Raw genomic sequence first — 13889 nt, forward strand, 5'->3', positions numbered from 1 at the left:
AACATTACAAAAAGTCACTGCTTGAACTTGGGAAAGTAGTCCAGAGACATAAAAGTTGCTAAAATGTGTGTGTTGCTTATGAGCCTATATTTATAGTCTTCTTGTTCAATCTGTGTATAAATTGTTTGGGATCTTTTTAAGTGACAGCTGGAAATAGTTTTGTTTCTCTCTTTTTATATTAATTTTAGTAAGTGGGACACCAAAGCAATATTTTAATTTTAAAGCAACACAAAAGCGTATTAAAATTAGTTTTTGTTAGCATTTTTTTTTATGTTTGTAGTATGTTACTTTTTAAAAAGAAACAAAACAAAAACAACTTACAGCACAGGTTGAAAAACAAGTTTGTATCACTTTTCATTATGGGGTTTACATCTTTGCAAATTTTGCCAGTGCCATTTTTTGTATATTCCAATAGTCCTGGGCAAGTAAGACACTTTTTTATTTTTTATTATATTATAAAATTGCGAGATTATATATATATATATATATATATATATATATATATATATATATATATATATATATATATTAGAGATCCGCACTCACTGGCCTTGAACCGTTACTATAATAAATATCACAATTGACACAAGTCCATTGAGTGCGGTTCTTTACTATATTGGATACAATTTATTTTTCCTGGCAGTTGCTGTTTCTTTTGAGATGTGAGTGAAAATCCACCCTGACTGTTTTTGGGATATATATATATATATATATATATATATATATATATATATATATATATATGTGTGTGTATAATATGTGTACAGGCATACCTCGTTTAATTGCGCTTCGCTTTATTGCGTTTCACAGATATTATTAATCCCTAAACCTATTAACCCCTAAACCTAACGCCCCCTAACTTTAAATTAAAATTACAATATAACAATATTTAAATAAATAAAAACTTACATGTGAAATAAAAATAGACCTAACATTAAAATATAAATTAAACTAACATTACTATTCTAATAAAATAAAAAAATACCAATTAAAAAAACTAAATTACACATTTTAAAAAAACCTAACCCAACGAAAAAAATTAAAAAAATCTAAAATTACAAAAAAAAATAAACGCTAAATTACGAAAAATAAAAATCACTAAGATTACTAAAAATAAACAAAATTATAAAAAACAAAAACAAACAATTACACCTAATCTAATAGCCCTATAAAAATAAATAAAGCCCCCCCCCCCCAGCATACAATAAACTACCAATAGCCCTTAAAAGGGCATTTTGTAGGGCATTGCCCTAAGTTAAACAGCTCTTTTACCTGTAAAAAAATACAAAGTCCCCCCAACAGTAAAACCCAAAACCCAACCAACCCCCCCAAAAAAAAACCTAACTCTAAAAAAAAAACCTTAGCTACCCATTGCCCCTAAAGGGGCATTTGTATGGACATTGCCCTTAAAAGGGCATTCAGCTCTTTTTCACTGCACTTAAAAGGGAATTCAACTCTTTTACAATAGCCCAAAGCCCTTATCTAAAAAAAAACACCCCAAAAAAATAAAAAACTAACACTAACCCCAGAATATCTACTCATGGTTCCTGAAGTCTGGACATCCCATCTCCATTCAGGCAGCATTATCTTCATCCATACCGGGGGCGTGGAGTGGAGCCATCCTGGAAGCCGATCCCATCCTGCGCAGAGTGTCCTCTTCATATGGTCACCGCTGTACACTGAAGTTGAATGCAAGGTAGCCATTTCAAAATGGCGTACCTTGCATTCCTATTGGCTGATTTGATTCTTTAAATTAAAAACAAAACAGCCAATAGGATGAGCCCTTCTGAAATCCTATTGGCTGATTTGAACAGCCAATAGGATTTCAGTAGCTCTCATCCTATTGGCGGTTTTGAACAACCATTGATATCTATGGGGGAAAGCGTGCATGAGAACGTCAAAGCAGCCCTTGGATTTTGTGCGGTATGGAGCTTAACACCACCATATTGCACGCACAAGGAGGCTTTTCAGTAACTCGTAATGGCAACGCTATGGACAGTGAAATAACACAACTTTTGTGGCATTAGTTTCGCACCATGTTTAGCGCAAAAAACTCGCAATTTAGGTGTTTGTTAGTTTTGCTTATGTTTTGTTTTTGCACATTTTTACACTGCCTCTCATTCTACACCATTAACAGCCATAATATATTAACAAATATATAAGTGGTAGAATACACAGGTTGTCTCAACTGGAAATAAATATTGTTTAAATATTGCATTTCAATGAAAGTCTATTAAAGTGATAGTAAATCCTAGCGCTTGTGAAATGCTAGGATTTACCAGTGGAACAAATAAAGGGGACTCTCAGTCATGAAGTATCAAATACTTCCCACTGAAAGTTCCTTTATTTGTCTGATGCGTTTGTCGTGCTGAGTTCCTCAGGCAGCTCACGGCAGAACACTAGTTTGCTGTGAGAAGACGACTCCACCTCTTAGCCAATAGCCTGCAGGCCCACTGGCGCAATGCCGTATAGCTAGCACGCTTTTGGCTAAGATTACCTCACAGCAAAACAGCGTTCTGCTGTGGGCTGCCTAAGGCGCTCATCGTGGCGAACACTTCAGACAAATAAAGGAACTTTATTTGTTCCACAGGTAAATTCTAGCGTTTCACAAACGCTAAGATCACTTTAAGACAGTATTTTGCAGGCTTATTTTTCACAGTTTACAATTTTGTCTGGATGCAAACTTTACCTGTTTTTTAAAATTAAAATTGATTCCACTGAACAAGTATGTTGGATAAACAACAAAAAAAAAATGCTTAAAAAATCTAATTTATTCAGCTGTTAAATTAGGAACTATTAAGAAAGTTGAATGGTCTAACCCTGTGAGGAAGCTAGTATTTAATTTTGCTTTCAGTTTTATTAAACTTTTTTTGGCTGTATTTTCTGTATATTTTTTTTTTTTCTATTCCGTAACATTTTTGTTTGGTGAAAAAGGCGGCACAGTGTCGTTTCTGAATTGGGTTTTTAATTTGATCAGCCAAGTAAGTTAAGTAAATGCACCCAAAAATATTTCATAGGCAAGGAGTACAGAGCAACTGAAAATATAATAGTTTCTTTCTATATTATAATGTAGTTCAAATCTAAGTCTACAAGCTGCTGTGAATTTATTTACAGCTTGTATACAGCCTTGAAATAAATGGTAAGATAAACAGGCTGTGGCCGCCTCTGTTAAAAGCAATTTTTTTTTCTTTTTATGATGCTAGCCAATCATCTGCTTTGCCATATGGCACACCAAAAAAACAAAAACAAACAAAAAAGCTTGCAAGTATGTGCATGCATGCATTTCTTTTGGTTAAAGATCCTTCTTGTTATAGTCCCCCTGTGCTCTCTGGAGCTTTCATCACTTCTTACATAGAGAACGTGTGGGACCGCTCTGTACTTCGGAACCAAATCAGGAAGTGAAAGGGGGGGGGGGAGAATCTGAAGAGAGGCAGACAAAATAGAAGTATATATTTATAATTGTTAGCAAAGTAAATTTAATTTTTTCTGGTGTTTTGACATTTATTAAAATGATTGTAAAGTTTAAAGAGTTAAAGCCCAGTATCTAAGAATACTCTTAAAAACAGGGGCACTTTAAAGAGCCACTGTAAGTAAATATTTTCTATGCCTGTTACTAACTAACTACCCCAAATACACTTTTTATCAATAGCATTTCATTAACATATCTCTACCGTATATCAGAAATCTTGTCTGCAAATTTAATTGTTTTCCAAACCCACTCCGTGGGTATCCTTTGCTCTGTACCAATCCGATTACAATACCTAGGTTTCAAAATGGCGCTTTAAACACAAAGTTATTGGTTTAAGTATTTTGAACACTCAGTGCTGAAAATAGTGGGCAGGATAACGTGACATCATCGGCGAATAAAAGATATAACTTTTAGAACGTTATGAAACTTTGTTTTGGAGAAAATATAGGTCAGTAGGTTTTAATTAATGTTTATTAACTTTAATATGTTAGTTGTTTAGCTTAAAAATTATAACAGAAAGTAATCCTTTAAGTCATTAAACTTTACAAACACACTTTTATTTTTAAAAATAGTTTCCATTTTGTTAGGGTAAATAGACCGCCGATTCTCCTTCTGTATTTTACAGATCAATGATGAATCAGATTTCCTCCAATCGTTGCGTGCCCCCATTAGCGTCCACCTCGTGGGGCACGCAACAATTGGAGGAAGCCGTATTTGTCATTGATATGCAAAAAACAGTCGGAGAAGCAGTGGTCTATTTACCCTAACAAAATGGTAAGTTTTTTTTTTTTTTTCTTTTTTAAAAAGTGTGTTTGTAAAGTTTAATGAATTAAAGTGCCCCTGTTTTTAAGAGTATTTTTGGATACTGGGCTTTAATTCTTTAAATATTATAATCACTTTAACTGATATGATATACTGTGAAGTTGCAATACTGCTTAAAGGGACAATATAAACTCATTTTCATATAACTGTATGTAATAGATACTACTATAAAGAATAAGATGCAAAGATACTGATATAAAAATCCAGTATTAAACTGTTTAAAAACTTACTTAGAAGCTAACAGTTTAGCTCTGTTGAAAAGGTAGCTGGAAAGCCCACTGCAAGTGACAAATAAGACACTCCCCCTCTTTTGCATATGAAAAGATCCTTTACACAAACAGGAGCAAGCTGGAGAAGGTAGCTGACGGTATTCTCATAAAACTTTGGGACTTGGTTAGGAGTTTGAAAATCAGAGCAATGCTATTTAAAAATAAGCAAAACTACACATTTAAAAAAAACAAAAAACTTTATGGGCTATATAAATAGATCATCTACAAATCATTTATGCAAAGAAAATGAGTGTATAATGTCCCTTTAATTTACAATCACTTTAAGTTGAAACAGGATTGTGGTTTTTCAGTTAGTGTTATGACCTAGTTAATATTGTTATGGGTTTAAAAGTAGTACATTACAAAACGATAAAGTATTTTATACATTCCATACATATATATAATTTATAGAGTGAGAGATAATTTATTTGTATTTTATATAAACAACATGATGTTGCAAATTAAAGAATTATTTGAAAACTAGCATTTAGATATACATTACTTTATTAGGTTGTTAAAAGAAATAAACGGTATGTTATTGCCAAACATTAATTTCTTAAAATTTTTAAAATGCCAAAAGATTTGAAACTTATGTTTGCGGACCGACAGGATTTGTGACACCACTAATAACATCATACATCATATTAAAGACATCATAGAGATCTGTTCTGATATCACACATATGAAGTCACCTATAACATGATCACTTATATCAATATAATTATATCTCAGTGATCTTTAGGTAAATTTAAAGGGCCATTATAGTTGAGAAATGACTCTCTTTAGTTCGTTAGAGCATGTCATTTTAATACCAGCAACCCTGCTACTCTGTGTTTAATGACAAAGTACATCTTGGGACCTGCAGAGCGCTGTTGCTGACCGAATCAGCAGCGCTAGTCACAGAGCCGGGTCTTGCAACTAGCGCTGCTGATTGGATGACCTGCAGTTTCAGCTAGGGACCAGCAATTATCTGTGGTACCACTACCTGTAAAGTAGTTAAACTCATAAAGATGAAGGGTTGCTGGTCTTAAAATGATATGCGCTAATGAATTAAAGTATCTAATTTTTTGACTGTAAATAAATTCTCATTTGGAGGTCTATAGCATACAACTTATTCAGCCATAACAGAATTTTAAAGTTTCTAACAATTTCATAGTGACCAAGTATTTATATATAAATCTTTAATTAAGCATCTCTTTATACACTGTAAAATTATGTCACCAAGTTAACCTTTTTAAACTTTAGTTTCTCATATTTACATCAATATATTTTATAATGTTGATGTATGATATCAACAATTATTTTATGTGTATATATATGTAGGGGTATATATATATATATATATATATATATATATATATATATATATATATATATATATATATATATATATATATATATATATATATATATATATATATATATAACAAGAAACTTTGCTCAAGAGTTTCTACACAATTTTTCTAGTTTTAGAATTGCTGGTTCCAAGTAGAAACAGTCGCTGATCCAATCAAGTCACCTGTGTAATTAGCACTGCTGATTGGATCAGCGGCAGTTTCTGCTTGGGACTAGCAGTGCTCTGTGGTCCCGAGCGGTACTTCTGTGTGTTAAACCCCTTTGTGGGGGTTATACACATAGTAGTGCAGGGTCGCTAGTCTTAAAATTACATGCTCTAATGAATTAAAGCATGTCCATTTTTCTATAAATTTTTCGACTATTAATGCCTTTTAACCACGTAAGGGGATATGCTTGTTGGAGTTTATAGGAGTCTACTACAATATTACTATGTATTGCAGTTTTAGGGTGTTTAGTAAATCTTATGGATAATAACAAAGCAAAATAAATCAAATCCACATATAATCACTTGCAAAACACAGAGAGCGGAAGAGAAATTGCAAACATATGTATTAAATGATTTATTGGGCAATTACATTGATGTCACATTCTTTATTTTGCCATGTTCAAAATCCCCTAAAATTCTTGTTTTTGTGGTCTATGCACTCTATAGTCACCGCATGTGATCTGTATATAGCGTGCATATTCTGAAAACATAAATAAGCAGTCCATGTCAAAAGCAACTCTTTTATTGCTGCTCTAGTGCTGATTTTAGCTTTTTTATATACATATTATACTTTAACAAATCAGAGCATCTTCTTATTGCAATTTATGTCCTTTCAAAAATACATTATAGCCAGAAGTGAAATGCACGTCAGTGACATGCATATTCATCATTGCAATACAGTAAATATCACTGTTTGCTCTCTCAGAATCATTTCTCCTGTTAAGTGTGGTCAGTCCACGGGTCATCATTACTTCTGGGATATTATCTCCTCCCCTACAGGAAGTGCAAGAGGATTCACCCAGCAGAGCTGCTATATAGCTCCTCCCCTCTACGTCACCTCCAGTCATTCTCTTGCACCCAACGAATAGATAGGATGTGTGAGAGGACTGTGGTGATTTTAATTAGTTTATTACCTTCAATCAAAAGTTTGTTATTTTATAATAGCACCGGAGTGTGTTATTCATTCTCTGGTAGAATTTGAAGAAGAATCTACCTGAGTTTTTTCTATGATTTTAGCCGGAGTAGTTAAGATCATATTGCTGTTTCTCGGCCATCTGAGGAGAGGTAAACTTCAGATCAGGGGACAGCGGGCAGATTAATCTGCAAAGAGGTATGTAGCAGTTTATTATTTTCTGACATGGAATTGATGAGAAAATCCTGCCATACCGTTATAATGTAAACTCATCCTTAAATACAGTAGATGTATCTGGTATCAGGCTGTCATGTATGTATATTTTACACTTCAGTATTCTGGGGAATGGTACTTCACTGGATTTATACTGTATGCATAGACTTAACCTAATTTGCAGGGACTTGCAATAGGTTTTTAAATAACAATTAATTTATTGAGGTTAAACGTCTTTTTGCTGGCATGTAAAATCGTTTATTTCTCTGAGGTACTGGGTGAAAAAATGTTTTGGGCACTGTTTTTTCCACTTGGCAATAGTTTTGTTTAAATTTAAACAGTTTACTGATCTCTCTCACTGTTATGTGTGAGGGGGAGGGGCCATTTTTGGCGCTTTTACTACGCATCAAAAAACTCAGTCAGAGGTTCATTTTCTTCCTGCATGATCCGGTTCATCTCTACAGAACTCAGGGATCTTCAAAGCTTGTTTTGAGGGAGGTAATCATTCACAGCAGAGCTGTGAAGATTGTAGTTGACTGTGATAAAAAACGTTTATTTGTGTATTTTTTCTGCTGTCAGGGTTAGTTATCCTTTGCTAATGGGAACAATCCTTTGCTAAAATTGTATATTTCTTACAAAGATTTGATGCTATAATTTATTTATTTCAACTGTCATAATTTTTTCTGTGCTTCTTATAGGCACAGTTCGTTTTCATATTATTGTAAATTACTTGAAAAGCATTTCCAAGTTGCTAGTTAATTGCTAGTGTGTTAAACATGTCTGATTCAGAGGAAGATACATGTGCTATATGTGCTAATGCCAAAGTGGAGCCCAATAGAAATTTATGTACTAACTGTATTGATGCTACTTTAAATAAAAGTCAATCTGTACAAATTGAACATATTTCACCAAACAACGAGGGGAGAGTTATGCCGACTAACTCGCCTCACGTGTCAGTACCTGCATCTCCCGCTCGGGAGGTGCGTGATATTGTAGCGCTGAGTACATCTGGGCGGCCATTACAAATCACATTACAGGATATGGCTACTGTTATGACTGAAGTTTTGGCTAAATTACCAGAACTGAGAGGTAAGCGTGATCACTCTGGGGTGAGAACAGAGTGCGCTGATAATATTAGGGCCATGTCAGACACTGCGTCACAGGTGGCAGAACATGAGGACGGAGAACTTCATTCTGTGGGTGACGGTTCTGATCCAAACAGACTGGATTCAGATATTTCAAATTTTAAATTTAAGCTGGAAAACCTCCGTGTATTACTAGGGGAGGTATTAGCGGCTCTGAATGATTGTAACACAGTTGCAATACCAGAGAAAATGTGTAGGTTGGATAGATATTTTGCGGTACCGGCGAGTACTGATGTTTTTCCTATACCTAAGAGACTTACTGAAATTGTTACTAAGGAGTGGGATAGACCCGGTGTGCCGTTCTCACCCCCTCCGATATTTAGAAAAATGTTTCCAATAGACGCCACCACACGGGACTTATGGCAAACGGTCCCTAAGGTGGAGGGAGCAGTTTCTACTTTAGCTAAGCGTACCACTATCCCGGTGGAGGATAGCTGTGCTTTTTCAGATCCAATGGATAAAAAATTAGAGGGTTACCTTAAGAAAATGTTTGTTCAACAAGGTTTTATATTGCAACCTCTTGCATGTATTGCGCCTGTCACGGCTGCAGCAGCATTTTGGTTTGAGTCTCTGGAAGAGACACTTGAATCATCTACACTAGATGAGATTACACACAAACTTAAAGCCCTTAAGTTAGCTAACTCATTTATTTCAGATGCCGTAGTACATTTAACTAAACTTACGGCTAAGAATTCCGGATTCGCCATTCAGGCATGCAGGGCACTGTGGCTAAAATCCTGGTCAGCTGATGTTACTTCTAAATCTAAATTGCTTAATATACCTTTCAAAGGGCAGACCTTATTCGGGCCCGGGTTGAAAGAGATTATCGCTGACATTACAGGAGGTAAAGGCCATGCCCTGCCTCAGGACAAAGCCAAAGCTAAGGCTAGACAGTCTAATTTTCGTTCCTTTCGTAATTTCAAAGCAGGAACAGCATCAACTTCCTCTGCACCAAAACAGGAAGGAGCTGTTGCTCGCTACAGACAAGGCTGGAAACCTAACCAGTCCTGGAACAAGGGCAAGCAGACCAGGAAACCTGCTGCTGCCCCTAAGACAGCATGAATCGAGGGCCCCCGATCCGGGACCGGATCTAGTGGGGGGCAGACTTTCTCTCTTCGCCCAGGCTTGGGCAAGAGATGTTCAGGATCCCTGGGCGTTAGAGATCATATCTCAGGGATACCTTCTGGACTTCAAATCCTCTCCCCCAAGAGGGAGATTTCATCTGTCAAGGTTGTCAACAAACCAAACAAAGAAGGAAGCGTTTCTACGCTGCGTACAAGATCTTTTATTAATGGGAGTGATCCATCCAGTTCCGCGGTCGGAACAAGGACAAGGGTTTTACTCAAATCTGTTTGTAGTTCCCAAGAAAGAGGGAACTTTCAGGCCAATCTTGGATTTAAAGATCCTAAACAAATTCCTAAGAGTTCCATCGTTCAAGATGGAAACTATTCGAACAATTTTTCCCATGATCCAGGAGGGTCAGTACATGACCACAGTGGATTTAAAGGATGCTTACTTTCACATACCGATTCACAGAAATCATTACCGGTATCTAAGGTTTGCCTTTCTAGACAGGCATTACCAGTTTGTAGCTCTTCCATTCGGATTGGCTACGGCTCCAAGAATCTTCACAAAGGTTCTGGGTACTCTTCTGGCGGTACTAAGACCGCGAGGAATTTCGGTAGCTCCGTACCTAGACGACATTCTGATACAAGCTTCAAGCTTTCAAACTGCCAAGTCTCATACAGAGTTAGTACTGGCATTTCTAAGGTCGCATGGATGGAAGGTGAATGAGAAGAAGAGTTCTCTCCTTCCACTCACAAGAGTTCCCTTCTTGGGGACTCTGATAGATTCTGTAGAAATGAAGATTTAACTGACAGAAGACAGGTTAACAAAGCTTCAAAATGCATGCCGTGTCCTTCATTCCATTCAACACCCGTCAGTAGCTCAATGCATGGAGGTGATCGGATTAATGGTAGCGGCAATGGACATAGTCCCCTTTGCACGCCTACATCTCAGACCGCTGCAATTGTGCATGCTAAGTCAGTGGAATGGGGATTACTCAGATTTGTCCCCCACTCTGAATCTGAATCAAGAGACCAGAAATTCTCTTCTATGGTGGCTTTATCGGCCACATCTGTCCAGGGGGATGCCATTCAGCAGGCCAGACTGGACAATTGTAACAACAGACGCCAGCCTACTAGGTTGGGGCGCTGTCTGGAATTCTCTGAAGGCTCAGGGACTATGGAATCAGGAGGAGAGTCTCCTTCCAATAAACATTCTGGAATTGAGAGCAGTTCTCAATGCCCTTCTGGCTTGGCCCCAGTTAACAACTCGGGGGTTCATCAGGTTTCAGTCGGACAACATCACGACTGTAGCTTACATCAACCATCAGGGAGGGACAAGAAGCTCCCTAGCAATGATGGAAGTATCAAAGATAATTCGCTGGGCAGAGTCTCACTCTTGCCACCTGTCTGCAATCCACATCCCGGGAGTGGAGAACTGGGAGGCGGATTTCTTAAGTCGTCAGACTTTTCATCCGGGGGAGTGGGAACTTCATCCGGAGGTTTTTGCCCAAATACTTCGACGTTGGGGCAAACCAGAGAGAGATCTCATGGCGTCTCGTCAGAACGCCAAGCTTCCTCACTACGGGTCCAGATCCAGGGATCCGGGAGCGGTTCTGATAGATGCTCTGACAGCACCTTGGACCTTCAAGATGGCTTATGTGTTTCCACCCTTCCCGATGCTTCCTCGATTGATTGCCAGAATCAAACAGGAGAGAGCATCAGTGATTCTAATAGCACCTGCATGGCCACGCAGGACTTGGTATGCAGATCTAGTGGACATGTCATCCTGTCCACCTTGGTCTCTACCTCTGAAACAGGACCTTCTGATCCAGGGTCCATTCAAACATCAAAATCTAACTTCTCTGAAGCTGACTGCTTGGAAATTGAACGCTTGATTTTATCAAAACGTGGGTTTTCTGAGCCAGTTATTGATACCTTAATACAGGCTAGGAAGCCTGTTACCAGAAGGATTTACCATAAAATATGGCGTAAATACTTATATTGGTGCGAATCCAAGAGTTACTCATGGAGTAAGGTTAGGATTCCAAGGATATTGTCTTTTCTACAAGAAGGTTTGGAAAAGGGTTTATCCGCTAGTTCCTTAAACGGACAGATTTCAGCTCTGTCCATTCTTTTACACAAACGTCTGTCAGAAGTTCCGGACGTTCAAGCTTTTTGTCAGGCTTTAGCTAGGATCAAGCCTGTGTTTAAAACTGTTGCTCCGCCATGGAGTTTGAACTTAGTTCTTAATGTTTTACAGGGTGTTCCGTTTGAACCCCTTCATTCCATTGATATCAAGTTGTTATCTTGGAAAGTTCTGTTTTTAATGGCTATTTCCTCGGCTCGAAGAGTCTCTGAGTTATCTGCCTTACATTGTGATTCTCCTTATCTGATTTTTCATTCAGACAAGGTAGTTCTGCGTACTAAACCTGGGTTCCTAAGGTGGTCACTAACAGGAATATCAATCAAGAGATTGTTGTTCCATCTTTGTGTCCTAATCCTTCCTCGAAGAAGGAACGTCTGCTACACAATCTAGATGTAGTCCGTGCCTTGAAATTTTATCTACAGGCAACTAAGGATTTTCGTCAAACGTCTTCCCTGTTTGTCGTTTATTCTGGCCAGAGGAGAGGTCAAAAAGCTTCGGCTACCTCTCTCTCTTTTTGGCTTCGTAGCATGATACGATTAGCCTATGAGACTGCTGGACAGCAGCTTCCTGAAAGAATTACAGCTCATTCTACTAGAGCTGTGGCTTCCACTTGGGCCTTTAAGAATGAGGCTTCTGTTGAACAGATTTGCAAGGCTGCAACTTGGTCTTCTCTTCATACTTTTTCCAAATTTTACAAATTTGACACTTTTGCTTCTTCGGAGGCTGTTTTTGGGAGAAAGGTCCTTCAGGCAGTGGTTCCCTCCGTATAAAGAGCCTGCCTGTCCCTCCCGTCATCCGTGTACTTTTGCTTTGGTATTGGTATCCCAGAAGTAATGATGACCCGTGGACTGACCACACTTAACAGGAGAAAACAAAATTTATGCTTACCTGATAAATTCATTTCTCCTGTAGTGTGGTCAGTCCACGGCCCGCCCTGTTTTTTTATGGCAGGCTAAAAAATTTTTGGATTATACTCCAGTCACCACTACACCCTTGGGCTTCTCCTTTCTCGTTGGTCCTTTGGTCGAATGACTGGAGGTGACGTAGAGGGGAGGAGCTATATAGCAGCTCTGCTGGGTGAATCCTCTTGCACTTCCTGTAGGGGAGGAGATAATATCCCAGAAGTAATGATGACCCGTGGACTGACCACACTACAGGAGAAATGAATTTATCAGGTAAGCATAAATTTTGTTTTTTGCTCATACATTCATGATGCACATTGCAATGCTGATTTTATGTCCCTTTAAAGGAACATTGTACTGTAAAAAAAAATTTCTCTTAAAGGGACATAAAACAAGTGGAGATCTGTGCCTATCATAAAAGGGCTAATTAATTAAAAATAGTTTACATTAAAAAATTGTTTCAAATTGCTGGCAGGTATTTTAAAATATTTTTCAAAAATAAGCAAGTGTTTAAACACAGGCATTGTATTTCAACAGAGTTCACAGCTTCTAGGCATGCTCCAGCAGTTAATCCCTATGCATTTTTGCATTCTACCAAAACTACAATAGATATAGATACAGCCATATAAGGAGATGTGTGTGGGGGAGTTAGAGCTTTACAATTCAGAAACTAAAAATAAAGGGTTAATGGCGAGGCACTGCAGTATAAATTCTCAGGTAAAGTAATTAAAGTACATATTATTATATTTTATCTCTATCCCAACTTATGTCCCTTTAATGTCTTTCCAATAACTTGTTATACCAGCTTTATATATGAGAAATTGGAGCTTTCGGTTTATTTTTGTATACAAAATAGCTGATTTTGTTCATTGAAACCACAAAAAAAAAAAAAAGTAGCCGGATTTGCTCTTTAAAGCCACAGCCCATCAAAATAAGCTTGGCTTGCTGACAGATCAGCTCTCGCTATCTCATCACTCAAATGCTTCCCTTTCTTATCTCTATCTCTGTACAATACTTAGAAAGAACAATTGAAAATTAACATTTTAGAGCTTTATCTCTTCCACCTCCCACTGTGAGTGTAATTTCTTCTGCTGGCTGTGTTTACATAGTTTCTCAATAGCATATACCTAGGTATATAAACTTTTAGTATAGGTAGGGATACTTAAGGCTAAATCAGCTCTTTCAAATGCCAATATAAAGGCTAAGGAGCTATTTGTAAACAATTTAATACACTCAAGCAGGTAAAATGGATAAGTGGGAACAAATTAAAGAAGAGAGTTTTTGGGTTAAATTCTCTCACTTTTGTTTGCATAGGTTTTTATTTTAGAGTAATTAGTGTTTTGAGTATTTTAATAAAAGCTCACCTTTTAGCTGGCGAGAAA

At 37.3% G+C, this 13889-nt stretch overlaps 1 protein-coding gene across 1 annotated transcript in view; it reads left to right on the top strand.

Annotated features, from left to right (window-relative positions):
• The window catches only part of ATXN7 (ataxin 7), a 358110-nt gene that overhangs the window by 187777 nt on the left and 156444 nt on the right, over nucleotides 1-13889 (top strand). The gene's annotated exons all lie outside the window — the stretch shown is intronic.

Source organism: Bombina bombina, chromosome 7 (assembly GCF_027579735.1).
Source record: "Bombina bombina isolate aBomBom1 chromosome 7, aBomBom1.pri, whole genome shotgun sequence".
NCBI classification, from domain to species: Eukaryota; Metazoa; Chordata; class Amphibia; order Anura; family Bombinatoridae; genus Bombina; species Bombina bombina.